This window comes from Dasypus novemcinctus, chromosome 15 (assembly GCF_030445035.2).
Source record: "Dasypus novemcinctus isolate mDasNov1 chromosome 15, mDasNov1.1.hap2, whole genome shotgun sequence".
Lineage (NCBI taxonomy): Eukaryota > Metazoa > Chordata > Mammalia > Cingulata > Dasypodidae > Dasypus > Dasypus novemcinctus.
The window spans coordinates 14,792,887-14,804,762 of NC_080687.1; positions in this window are offsets into that span (position 1 = coordinate 14,792,887).

Here is an 11,876-nt window from a genome sequence, read left to right on the forward strand (position 1 = left end):
AGTGATAAGGAATCTGTAACTGCACTCTAATTATCCCTTTTAGCACCATCAAGTAACAGTGTTTTGTTGATTATTCCTAGCATTATGCCATACTATAAAAAAATGGCTGTTCTTAATACACTCTTCACCAAATTGCATTTTGGCCACTCGGCTTTGTACCTGGCTGCAATCTGGTAACAAGTGGGCAACCTGATGCTGCATGTATTCATCAAATGCAACGAATGTCTCATGAAGATGGAGGAGGTTGTTGTTATGGGGGAAGGAGTGGGGTGAGGGGGATGGGGGCTATATGAGGACCTCATATTTTTTTAATGTAACATTAAAAAAATAAACAAAGACAAAAAAAAAAAAGACTGAGAAAACGTCAATTATTCACATAGAAAAAGGGAGGGGATTCCTGAGATTCTTGATTTTCCAAAATTGTCTGTGTGTTTCTTTCTTTCTTTCTTTCTTTCTTTCTTTCTTTCTTTCTTTCTTTCTTTCTTTCTTTCTTTCTTTCTTTCTTTCTTTCTTTCTTTCTTTCTTTCTTTCTTTCTTTCTTTCTTTCTTTCTTTCTTTCTTTCTTTCTTTCTTTCTTTCTTTCTTTCTTTCTTTCTTTTCTTTCTTTCTTTCCTTTCTTTCTTTTCTTTCTTTCTTTCTTTCGAGTGGGTATGCATTTTAATTCAACAAAACATTTATCAAACACCTACTAGAGTAAATGAGTTCAGCACTATTTTAGGGTGGCAAGGAGGGGGAGCGAAACACAAAGATAAATAATACAGAGGTCTACCTTCCATGACTAGTAGAGGAAATAGTAATAGAAACAATTAAGACAAGGTAGAATGAGATCAACACTGTCACACTAACTGCCATGTGTTATTTTTTTTTTAACATTTTTTTTTGTCACCAGCATTTTAAAAAATTGTATTCTTTTGAAGATACATAGATCACAAAAAATGTTACAGTAAAAAATGTAAGAGGTTCCCATATATCCCACCAGGCAGGTAGAAGATCACAGTAATTTTTTCATAAGTCTCAAAGTTCTTGGCGTTATCTAGACCTCTTTTCTAACACAATCTTTTCAAAACTTTCTGTGCAGAGAACACTTTCCAGATTTTATCAGATAATCACAGCTTTGCATACAGCATTTAAATTGAGAGGAACCATTTTTGAATTTGTCTCATTTAAACATTTGTTTGGGGGTGTAAGGCAGCTCAATGTTATGGATGGAACATAGACTCTGGGGTCAAAAAGTCCTTCATGTGGGTATATATTTTCATTTCTCTTTGGTAAATTCCTTGGAGTAAATATCAGGGGGTCTTAGTTTGCTGGGGCTGCTATGACAAACACCACAGAATAGCTTGGCTTAGCAACAGGAATTGATTGTCTCACAGTTTTGAAGGCTAGAAATCCAGCCTCAGGTATTGGCAGGGCTTGCTTTCTCCTGGAACCTGTAGCATTCTGGTTGTCCTTCACGTGGCAGTTTCTCTTACCTTGTGTCTGCGTCTCTCTTTCTGCTGACTTCTGGCTTCTTCTAACTGAAGCAAGTGAATATTCTCTGTTGATCAGGGCTCTAGTCAGATGCTTCAAAGCTCACACTAACTCAATTTAGCCACATCTGAATACAGTCTTCGAAGATCTAATTCACACATGACTCTACACCTTAACTCAGAATACCATCTCCAAAGGTCCTATTTACAATGGGGCTCACACCCCCAGGAGCAGGGATTAACACATGTCCTTATGAAAGACATGATTCAATTTTCAATGGCGGGTTAGAGTTTAATTTGATAAGAAACTGCCCAACTGTTCTCCAAAGTGATTGTACCTTTTTATAGCCCACCGGGCAGTGTGTGAGATTTGCTCTACTTCATTGACAATGTACTTCAGTATTGTCACTCATCATAATTTTAGTCCTTCTTGTGCATGGAGTGTAGTATATATAATGATGGTTTTAATTTAAATTTTGCTGATGCTATTTTAGTTTGACAGAAACATGGGCAGATAGTTCAGAGACTTCCCATATATCCTTAGTGGCCGGCACACAGTTTCCAAGCCAATAGTATATAGTCTTTTGGGTCAGGTTGGTTCCATCTAGCAAAATGCATTTGAGATTTATCTATGTTGTAAGTATCAGTATTTTGTTCCTTTTTGCTACTGAGTAGTATTCCATCAAAGGGATGTACCACAGTTTATTCATTCTCCAGTTGAAGGACATCTATGCTCTTTCCAATATTCAGCAGTTATGAATGAAGCTGCTGTGAGCTTTCATGTATAGGTTTTTGTTGGAACACAAATTTCATTTCTCTTGTGTGAGGTTGCTGAGTCATATAATAGGGAGATATTTAGATTTATAAAAAGTTGCCAAACTCTTCCAAAGAGGCTATACCATTTTGCATTCCTTCAAGCATTGTATGAGCATTCTAGTCGTTTTACTTCTTACTAGCTTTTTAAATTTTTTTTAGTTAGGCCAGTAAAAAGAAATTTATTTGGGAAACGAGGGAAAGAACAATGCTTACTGAGAAATAGGAGAGAAAGAAGGAAATACACACCAGGATTTGGTGCCAGCCCCTCTAAGCAGAGAGAGGCCTTACTAGCATTTGCTATTGCCAATTTAAAACATTTTAGCCATTCTAACAGGTGTGTAGTGATATCTCATTGTGGTTTTTAACTTGCATTTACCTAATGATGTGTTAAGTATCTTTTCATATGCTTGAGGAAGATCTCTAGTATTCCTAGTTTTCTGAAAGTCTTTATCATGAATGGATATTGACTCTTTTTTACTTAGCTTATATTTTATTTTTGGGGAGGTAATACAATCACATAATACAAAATCCACAAGGCACATAAACAGGTTGATCATATAATTTATCACAGAAACCAAGACATGTAGAATAGTGACAGAGAGCTCTATTAATAACAACAGCGGGACATAAACCTGGCTTATCTTTACCACCCTATATCTCAAAATCTATGACATAAACTCCTTCACACGCTATCCCCACTCCCACCTTCTTCTCCCCCTCCAGAGGCAGTCAATGCATTGCTTTCCTTTTGTGGCTTTTCAGAGATATTCTCTTCAAAAATAAGCAAAATAGTCCTCCCTCATCTCGGATGTTGCCTCTTGTCAAATGCTTTCTCTGCATCTACTGAGAAGATGGTTGTTTTTTCTTTTGTTTATTAATATGGTGAATTGCATTGACTGCATTTTGAATGTTGAGCTAGTCTCACATTCCTGGGGCTTATTTGTGATATATGAGACTTTTTGTGTATTGCTGGATTCAATATACTAATATTTGGTTGAGGATTTTTGCAACTATATTCCTAAAAGATAGTGGTCGCTAGTTTCTTTTCTTGCAATGTCTTTGTTTAGTTTTGGTATACGATGATACTGGATGGATTATGGAACTTCCCTAACTTCATCCAAAGTTCTCAGCCAATGTGTTGTATGAGCCTTAAAATTTAGTTTCTATTTATTTTCCAGCTTTGCAGATTGTTGAAGAGCAAATAAGTGGTCCACACATTGCTAGAAATAGATTTAAGGAATTTTGCACAAAGAAGCAGCCTAGTCATCCTGCCACCTTTAATGCATAAACTGCTTATGTGCACGGTCTTTTACATCAAGCTGCCTTGACTCACAGTTCAGTACTTCTCCATAAACTTCTGAGTATTAATAAATCACTTTAAACTTCAGCTTCTTTTTCTCTAAGATGGGGATGATAAGAATCTGGAGACGAAGTAGAGGATGGTCTGTGTGTGCACGCTGCGCACCAGGGCAGGGCATTTTGGGATCTTGCTCTCCTGGAGCGCTGCGAGCTTCCTAGAGCTGGAGAACAAAGACCTTGAGGGGCAGGAGAGCAACTGGACTGAGGGGGTGGTCTCCAAGGGCTACACATGATGCGGTGACTAGAAAAGCCTCCAGGGAGTCAAAGGTAGAGGAAGTTCAACAGGTCAAGTAGTGAGAGTGATCAACAGCCAAGGCACCAAGGCGGAGCACCTCTGGTCTCTGGCAGGAGACATTTGGTGGCAGAGGCAAGAAGGTTTCCAGCATTCTCTCTCTGAATGGCTTGATTGACTTGACAGCTTGTTTTGGGTTTCCAAGAGGCTGGGAAAGGCGGTGGAGGTCTCTGTTTTCATGTGCCTTCTGAGGAGCCAATGTGCCTTCTTCTTAGCCAAAGCAATGGGTTGACTAACTTCAACCTGACACTCTGAGCACAGATGAGGAAACTAAGGGTCAAAGAAATACCCCAGTAGCTTTCCAGGGTCCCATGGCTAAAATCAACCTCAGGAGTTTGTGACTCCAAAACTGGTGTTCCTTGCATAAGATCACACTGTTTCACTTTTGTTTTCGGTTAATTAAATATCTTTCTAAATGCCGTTTTAGTTTTTATAGAGAGCCCCACCAACTAAAGTGTCAATATCCTTTATGCATTAACTTAGATCTCTTGGGCCACAGAAATCCTCCACAGGAAACTTAGGAATCCTCCTTCAAAAAATGTTACATTTCAAGTAGTTTATTTTCTGATTTCAAAACAGTGTTTATTATAGAAAATGGGATAATGCAGAGAAACAAAAAGGTAAAACAAAAATTACCTCTAGGGAAACGGACTTTGGCCCAGTGGTTAGGGCGTCCGTCTACCATATGGGAGGTCCGCGGTTCAAACCCCGGGCCTCCTTGACCCGTGTGGAGCTGGCCATGCGCAGCGCTGATGCGCGCAAGGAGTGCCGTGCCACGCAAGGGTGTCCCCCGCATGGGGGAGCCCCATGCGCAAGGAGTGCGCCCGTGAGGAAAGCCGCCCAGCGTGAAAAGAAAGAGCAGCCTGCCCAGGAATGGCGCCGCCCACAGGTCCCATGCCGCCGACAACAACAGAAGCGGACAAAGAAACAAGACGCAGCAAACAGACACCAAGAACAGACAACCAGGGGAGGGGGGGAATTAAATAAATAAATAAATCTTTTAAAAAAAAAAAAAATTACCTCTAACTTTTCTAACTTCTTCGTTTTAAAAAGAGTGTAAAGATTTAAATAATTAAAGTAAGAGACAAAAGCCTCCACAAGTAAGCTCCGCCAACAGCTTGTTGAACATACCTACAGACAGATATTCTTGGGATTTGAGAAAACCAACATGGATCAGCCGTGCCCGTGGCCGCGTGTTTTGTGTATGCCTTTTTCTCTACTGACACATGCTGTACGGAAAAGGTCACTAACATCCTGGGGGTTCTGCCAAGGGTGCTCTTCTCCTATTTATTTAACCTTCTGCTTGTGTTTGAAGTGCTGCTTCAGTGGGATATTTAATCCACAAAATGTGTTGCTGCTCCTTTATCTTGCAATTGCTTTAGGAAACAAGGCTCTCTGACAATCACTCCCTTTATTTGGAACATCTCTGGACACGGGGGGAAGGATTGCAAAATAAGAGGCTGGCCTCAAACGAGGGCCCTCAGAGAAAGATCTCTTATGTTGGAAGTAGAATGGAGATTGCACCATTTCCGCTCTAAAGGCCTAGCATAGAAAGAGAAACATGACTCAGAAACCAGAATATTGGGACAGGAGTCCGTCCTAAAACACAAAGGGCACCGAAATGCGCACGGTGAAAAGCAACTCCTTCTTGGCTCACTTCTGATCGAATCCCACTACACCGGGCTAACACGGCAGCCGTGTGCTGCGAGATCTTCAAAGGTTTCTCCGTGTAGGAACATGCACACAGGCATACCAAACAAGCGCATGCACACATGCTCACACACACACTCGACATGCACACACATGCCATGCACCTGCACCATATACAGGCATACGCAGCTTCTGTTTTTCTAAACAAAAAGGTAGTTATGCTATACTCTACTATATTTTTTTACAGCTTTTAAAATTTTTTTATTTTTTTACTAAAAATAACAGAGTGTTAGCACAGTGCTCCCTTATTGGTGAACATGAAGTTATTTCCAATTATTTTCTTAGTCTAATAGAGACCAGAGTTAATATCTTACATTTCTGTAGGCAGGATTTCTAGAATATTGCTAGGTTGAATGACATCCACATTTCACACCATGATCTACCACATGAGTTTTACCAAACTATATTATTGCTAGTCGGGTATGAAAATGAAAAGAGACTGTATTCTCCAACCTACACATTACTAACATGGAATTTTATCAGTATTTTCCAATTTTTTGTCACTTAGGTGAATGTATTATCTCATTGCTTTGATTTGCATTCTTCATTAGATTATGCGTGTAGTTAAGCAGCTTTTCACATATTTGTAGGCCATTTGTATTTCCGCTATTGTGATTTCATATCTTTTTCTATCATTTATCATTTTCTGATTGATTTGAATTGCTACTTTTATGTTATAAATATTATTAATTTGTCCATTATATATGCAGCAAGTAGTCTCCAAATCTGCTGCTTAAGTCTTAAATGTGTGTGTGTTTGTATGCGTACATAACACAATCAGTCAAATTGTTTATTCTCAGTTCATTGTATACTCTTACCTACATATAGACTCTTCTAACTTATTTTGTTTTATTGTATTATATTTTACTTTATTTTATGTGTTTTCCTTACTTTTCTCATTTCTAATTTCATTCCCTATTCCCTTTCCCAGCATCTACTCTTGTGGATCAACAATCAATTAAAACATTTCTTATATCCCCGGTTTCTAGATTTTGTATTATGACTAGGAAAGTCTTAACTTCTCTGAAGTATACTATCCTTGTTCTTAACAGCAATATCAATCTGTCAAATCACTTTCAGGGTGCTTAGCTTATTTATGTACTGGAGGGTTTCCAGTATAGGATGTCTATGATTTTTTTTAGATTTTTTAAAAAAGTAAGTCGCATAGCATGTGTGTATGATGTAAACCCATTACAGAGTCTCCATATGAATATTTATCATATATTATACACATATATATATAACAAGAAAGATTCTTAACAAGAAAAAGTCTTCTTTTGCAGGACTCTTTCCCTAAACTCACCAGGACTTGATGCCTCTTGTAATTCAAAATAAATCAATTCTAAGCAATAATTATGACATGGCTAATTAAAAATCCTGCAAAGAAAAAAAAATTTCAAATTTCCTAATCATAGCTTTCAAGAAAACAAAAAATCAGCACGTCACACAGAGCCAGATAAGCATGGCATTTCTGAAAGTAAAAGGTAATGCCACTTCATGGTAACTAGGCTCTGTAGCGTCACGTGGCTGTGTGCATTTTGGAGAAATAACCTTGCTCTCCTAAACTGGGTCACCCAAGTTTGCTTCCGGTTCTTGAAACTCTATGATGCTAAACTTTGCACTCCTTGGTTGACAAATACACTACATGTGGAACACCTAGAGACATGGCAAATATCAAAGACTTCTCTGTATATGTCTATGTGACTTTGCTACATAGACCCTCTTCTGCCAAAAAGCAGCTATTATCATTGGTGGGACACATAAAGATGAGAAGGAATTTGGTTAATGGGTAGAAGGAGGTGGGTAAAGGCAAAGAAAGCTAATAGAGAAAAAAAAAAGGCAGCAACAAAGAATGATTCACAAGCAAAAGAAGTTATTCAGAGTCAGTTTCTGCTATGGGCTTAGAGGAGCTAATGCTTTGTATTGTCTAATTTTTCAAAAACTTCACAATTGTTCTTTGTTGGAAATATTTCCTGATATTCTGGCTATACTGTTCTTTCTTTAGTTTTACCTTTACTACTTCACATTATGTCACCTCTAAGCAGGCAAAATAAGGACTTGCCTTCTTCAGTATGAACACCTTTTAAATATTTGTAGACTCTTATCGAGTGCCCGGGTACCCCCTTCTCGACCATTGCTCGGTCAGTCTGCCACGGCCAAATCTTTTGATCTTCATGCACAAGCCTCTCCTTTGATCTGTTTGGTGCCTTGCTCTGGACCCCTCAACTATATCAACTTACTTCTGTTAACAAATATTGTTCTGAGCATTCCAACTGTAGTCTTTGGGGAAGCAGATCGCAAAGAAAATTTTCCTTTACTGCTTTGTAATGTAAATCCCTGGAGTTTTTGATACAACTTGAGACTTTCTTTTTGGCTATCACTAAAGTTGTTTCAAAAATACAGTTACTTTAAGCTGCCCCTTCAAGTCCTTAACAATAATAAATCGTGGCACACTTTAGCTGCAGGGTGATTTCAGAAAAGGCCCTTTGTATTCATCTTCTGCTAATGAATTTTCCTCTGCCTTTTTCTGATTTTCTTTAATGGAGCCAACCAAGTGTCTCAATGGAAACAGATAAGCTTTATAATATGAATAACATTGGGAGTGTAGACTTTGGCCTAAATTCCCACCAAAAAGCAATGAGGCGAGTTATACATCTATTTCTTACAGTGCTGGAAGAAATTTGAAGAAAGACTGGCAGGTTATGGAAAAGTTTTGGTAATGGACGGTGGTGATGGTAGCACAACATTGTGAAAGTAATTAATAGCACTGAATTATGTTTTTCAACGTGGCTAAATGGGAAATTTGTAGATGTTTATATGTTACTAGAATAAAATTTTTTAAAAACCATTGAAATGTGCAAGGCAAGCAGTGAACCTTAATGTAAAGCATAAGCTATAATTAATAATACAATTATAATAGTATTCTTTCATCAGTTGTAACAAAGGTACCACATGAATGCAAAGTGTTAATAATGGGGGGGTCCTCTAATTTAAAAAAGTTTATATTACAAAAAGAAGAAGAGTAGGAAACCCGAAGATAAATATTGTGTATTTCCAAGTTTGTTCAGGCCCTTCCCTACCGTTTGGTCTCTTTCTAGGGACAGAATCATGCCTCATAAAACCCAGTAGCCATTCCCAGCATCTGATATGGAACATGGCACAATTGACATTCAATAAATAGTTGTATAAATAAATGACTAGTTTCTGTTAGGTATTTTCTGTTTTCAAATTTGATCCCCTTGATTCTTTTACTCTTTCAATGGGTAGATAAACAAGTGGTTTTTTTCCCCCCCTAAAATTTCCCTTATTTTGTAATACATTATCTCTATTTTTCTCCTCTATTAATCCTTTGGCATTATTCTCCAAACTCATTTGCTTTTTACGATGCTCCTCAATTTCATGTGAAATTTTCGCTACCCCACCTGCCTACTCATTCCAAACAGACAGACTGGCACTTAGACTTGAGTCTGCCTTAACCTAATTTGAATTAATGTTTAGGGTATTAGTAAGAGGATACGCCCTTCCTCACATTCACATTTCACATTCCCTGAAATTTAGATCTTTGCATCCTAGGCATCTTAATTGCCATGGAAAGTGTGCAGGGGAAAGCAGAGCTCTCTAAGGCGTTTGTTATCTAGACAACAGAGCTTTGTAGATTAAAATCAGCCCCTTTGAGTTATCCTCAGAACTAAAACAGAAAACTTCTGGGAGAGACCAGGGAATCCAGAATTCTGCATGATTAACTTTCCAAAGCAGACATTGCTCCTTAAAGCAATTGTTGAGGTTTGTGGGTGAGAAATTCTCGAAGGAATATTCACACTGGGAGCTGCAAAAGATCCGACTGTTGTAGTGGATCTAGGATTGGATTTTAAAAAGACACAAGCTGTTCTAAAGAGTTGTGTGTTAGAAATATATAGCCCTCTCTCCCAGCACACGTACCCTGAAATTTTTATATGCTCTACCTGGAAAAAGGGCATTTTCCTACAGGAATTGGTCTTTGTTTTTAAAGTGGGAAGAATCTTTCTTCCTGTGTAAAATTGTTTAGGAAAGACTCGTGTCTCGGTCTTCTCGATGCTCAGAAGGTTATTAGTTATTTAAAATGCATTTATTAAGCAGTATGAGAAAAATACTATGCTCGATACAAAGGGTATAAAACACAGCCCAGACCTAAAAGAAACTAGAATCTGGTGGCAGAGATAGATGTATCCTTAACTAATACAGAGGAGAGCCCAAATAGAGAGGGCAGTAAGCATGCAAACGAGGGCTGGATGGAGCAAATTGGTCCAATTCCAAATTGTAATGCCAAGGTTTAAGAAATCCACTGGAGGAGCAGATACAGCTCTTCGGTTGAGCACCTGCTTCCCACGTACAAGGTCCTGGATTCAATCCCTGGTACCTCCTCAAAAAAGAAAAAAAATCCACTGGAGTAGTTGATGTTGCAGGTAGTTGTCAGTATTATTTTCAGTGTTGAATATGTTTTACGTTTCTCCATGAAAGTCATGATTTTACTTTTCATCCCCTCTTTCTGTTGTCCAGGCAGTAATTTGGACATAAATCTGGCTGAATGTAAAGCCCACTGAATTCATCAACCATAACACTCATTTCCTCCAGTCCCTTCTGCATGAGCCACACAGTTCTCAGGATACTGATCACACAGGAAAAGTTCTGTTTGCTCTGTTTGAGTATCCTCCAAAGAAATGACCTCTCACCCCCACAGAATTGAACATGTTTATTCAAAAATGGCAGTGGGTGCTCTGGGCCCGACTTGCATCTAGAGCATATTTTATTGGTTGTCTTTTCCAGGTTGACTTTGCAGGAACTCCAGGAGACAGGGTCCTCAGAAACTTTGCTGTCTGCTCCTCGCGAGGCATGCTTCTGCGCCAAGGCGCCCGCCAAGCTCACTGTGCAGAGGTGGCTGGGGAGGCTGGGGTCCAGGGACCTCATGCTGACTCTCCTTTACCGTCCCCAGCACTGAGGAAGAAGTGCCAGGGGCTGCAGGGAGAGGAGTGACATGAAGCCATTTAGAGAAGAGGGATCAGATGTGACGGAGGAAAGGAGCCCACTCAGGGGAGCTGACTGTTTAAAAGTATCCTTCCATGTTGATCTGGGAGTTAGATAAAAGTAGGGAAAAAAGGAAGGAAAAGAAGAAGGAAGGAAGGAAGGAAGGAAGGAAGGAAGGAAGGAGGGTAGGAGGGAAGGAGGGAAGGAGGGAAGGAGGGAAGGAGGGAGGGAGGGTCCCTCTAACCATATGTTCTATCTAACTGTGAAGAAAGGGAAAGGTCTTTCTTTTTCTCTCCTTTTTTTGATTTTACAATTTTAATCTTAAAATACTTCAAATATCCAAAAGCAGGCAGATGGACCTCACAAAAAAATTTCAATTAATATTCTTCATAAACATCACTAAGACAGTGAAAAAAGCAAGCTGGAGACTAGAGGATATTCACAATATGTATAATTGGCAAAACTTTCTCCAAAATAGTTGAAGAATGCCTATAAATCAATAAGAGAAAGCAAATAACCTAATTTTGAAATTGGACACATTACAAAATAGGACACCCAAAAGGCCAACAAGCAAATGAAGGCGATTAACATTATTGCTCATATGAGAAATGCAAATTTAGTACAAGATGAGATGGCACTTCACACCCACCAAATGGCTATTTAATTAAAATCAACCGGCAGGGGTCACAAGGGAACCCTTTGGGGGTGGTAGAAACATTCTATTATGTGTTGGTTGCTACATAGCTGTATAGTTGTCAGAACTCATAAGGCTGTTTGCCTAATATAATAAACCTGAAAAAAAAAGCTTGACAACAGCATTCACGAGGAAGGGGAGCACCCGGAATTCTCACCTGTTGCTCGTGCTGTGTGATGGCACAACCATGCTGGAAAACTGTTTGGCAGTGTTTACTAAAGCTGAGCACAGACCGAGCCCCAGATGCAGCAATTCTTTTTCTAGGATATATCCAAGAGAAATGAGGACATCTGTTCCCAGACAGTTATGTCCAAGGAATTTAGAGCTGCTTTATGTGTCATGGCCAAAAAAACGGAGGGGAGGAGGTGGGAAACAAATGCCCCAGTGGAGACTGGAGAAATAAATGCAGGATATTTAAATTATACAATGGAATACTATAAAACAATAGGAAAGAGTGAACATCTAACAGCGTGGTTAAACCTCAGTGATACTAAGTTGAGTGTGAGATGTCAGGCACACAAGGGTATATGTTGTA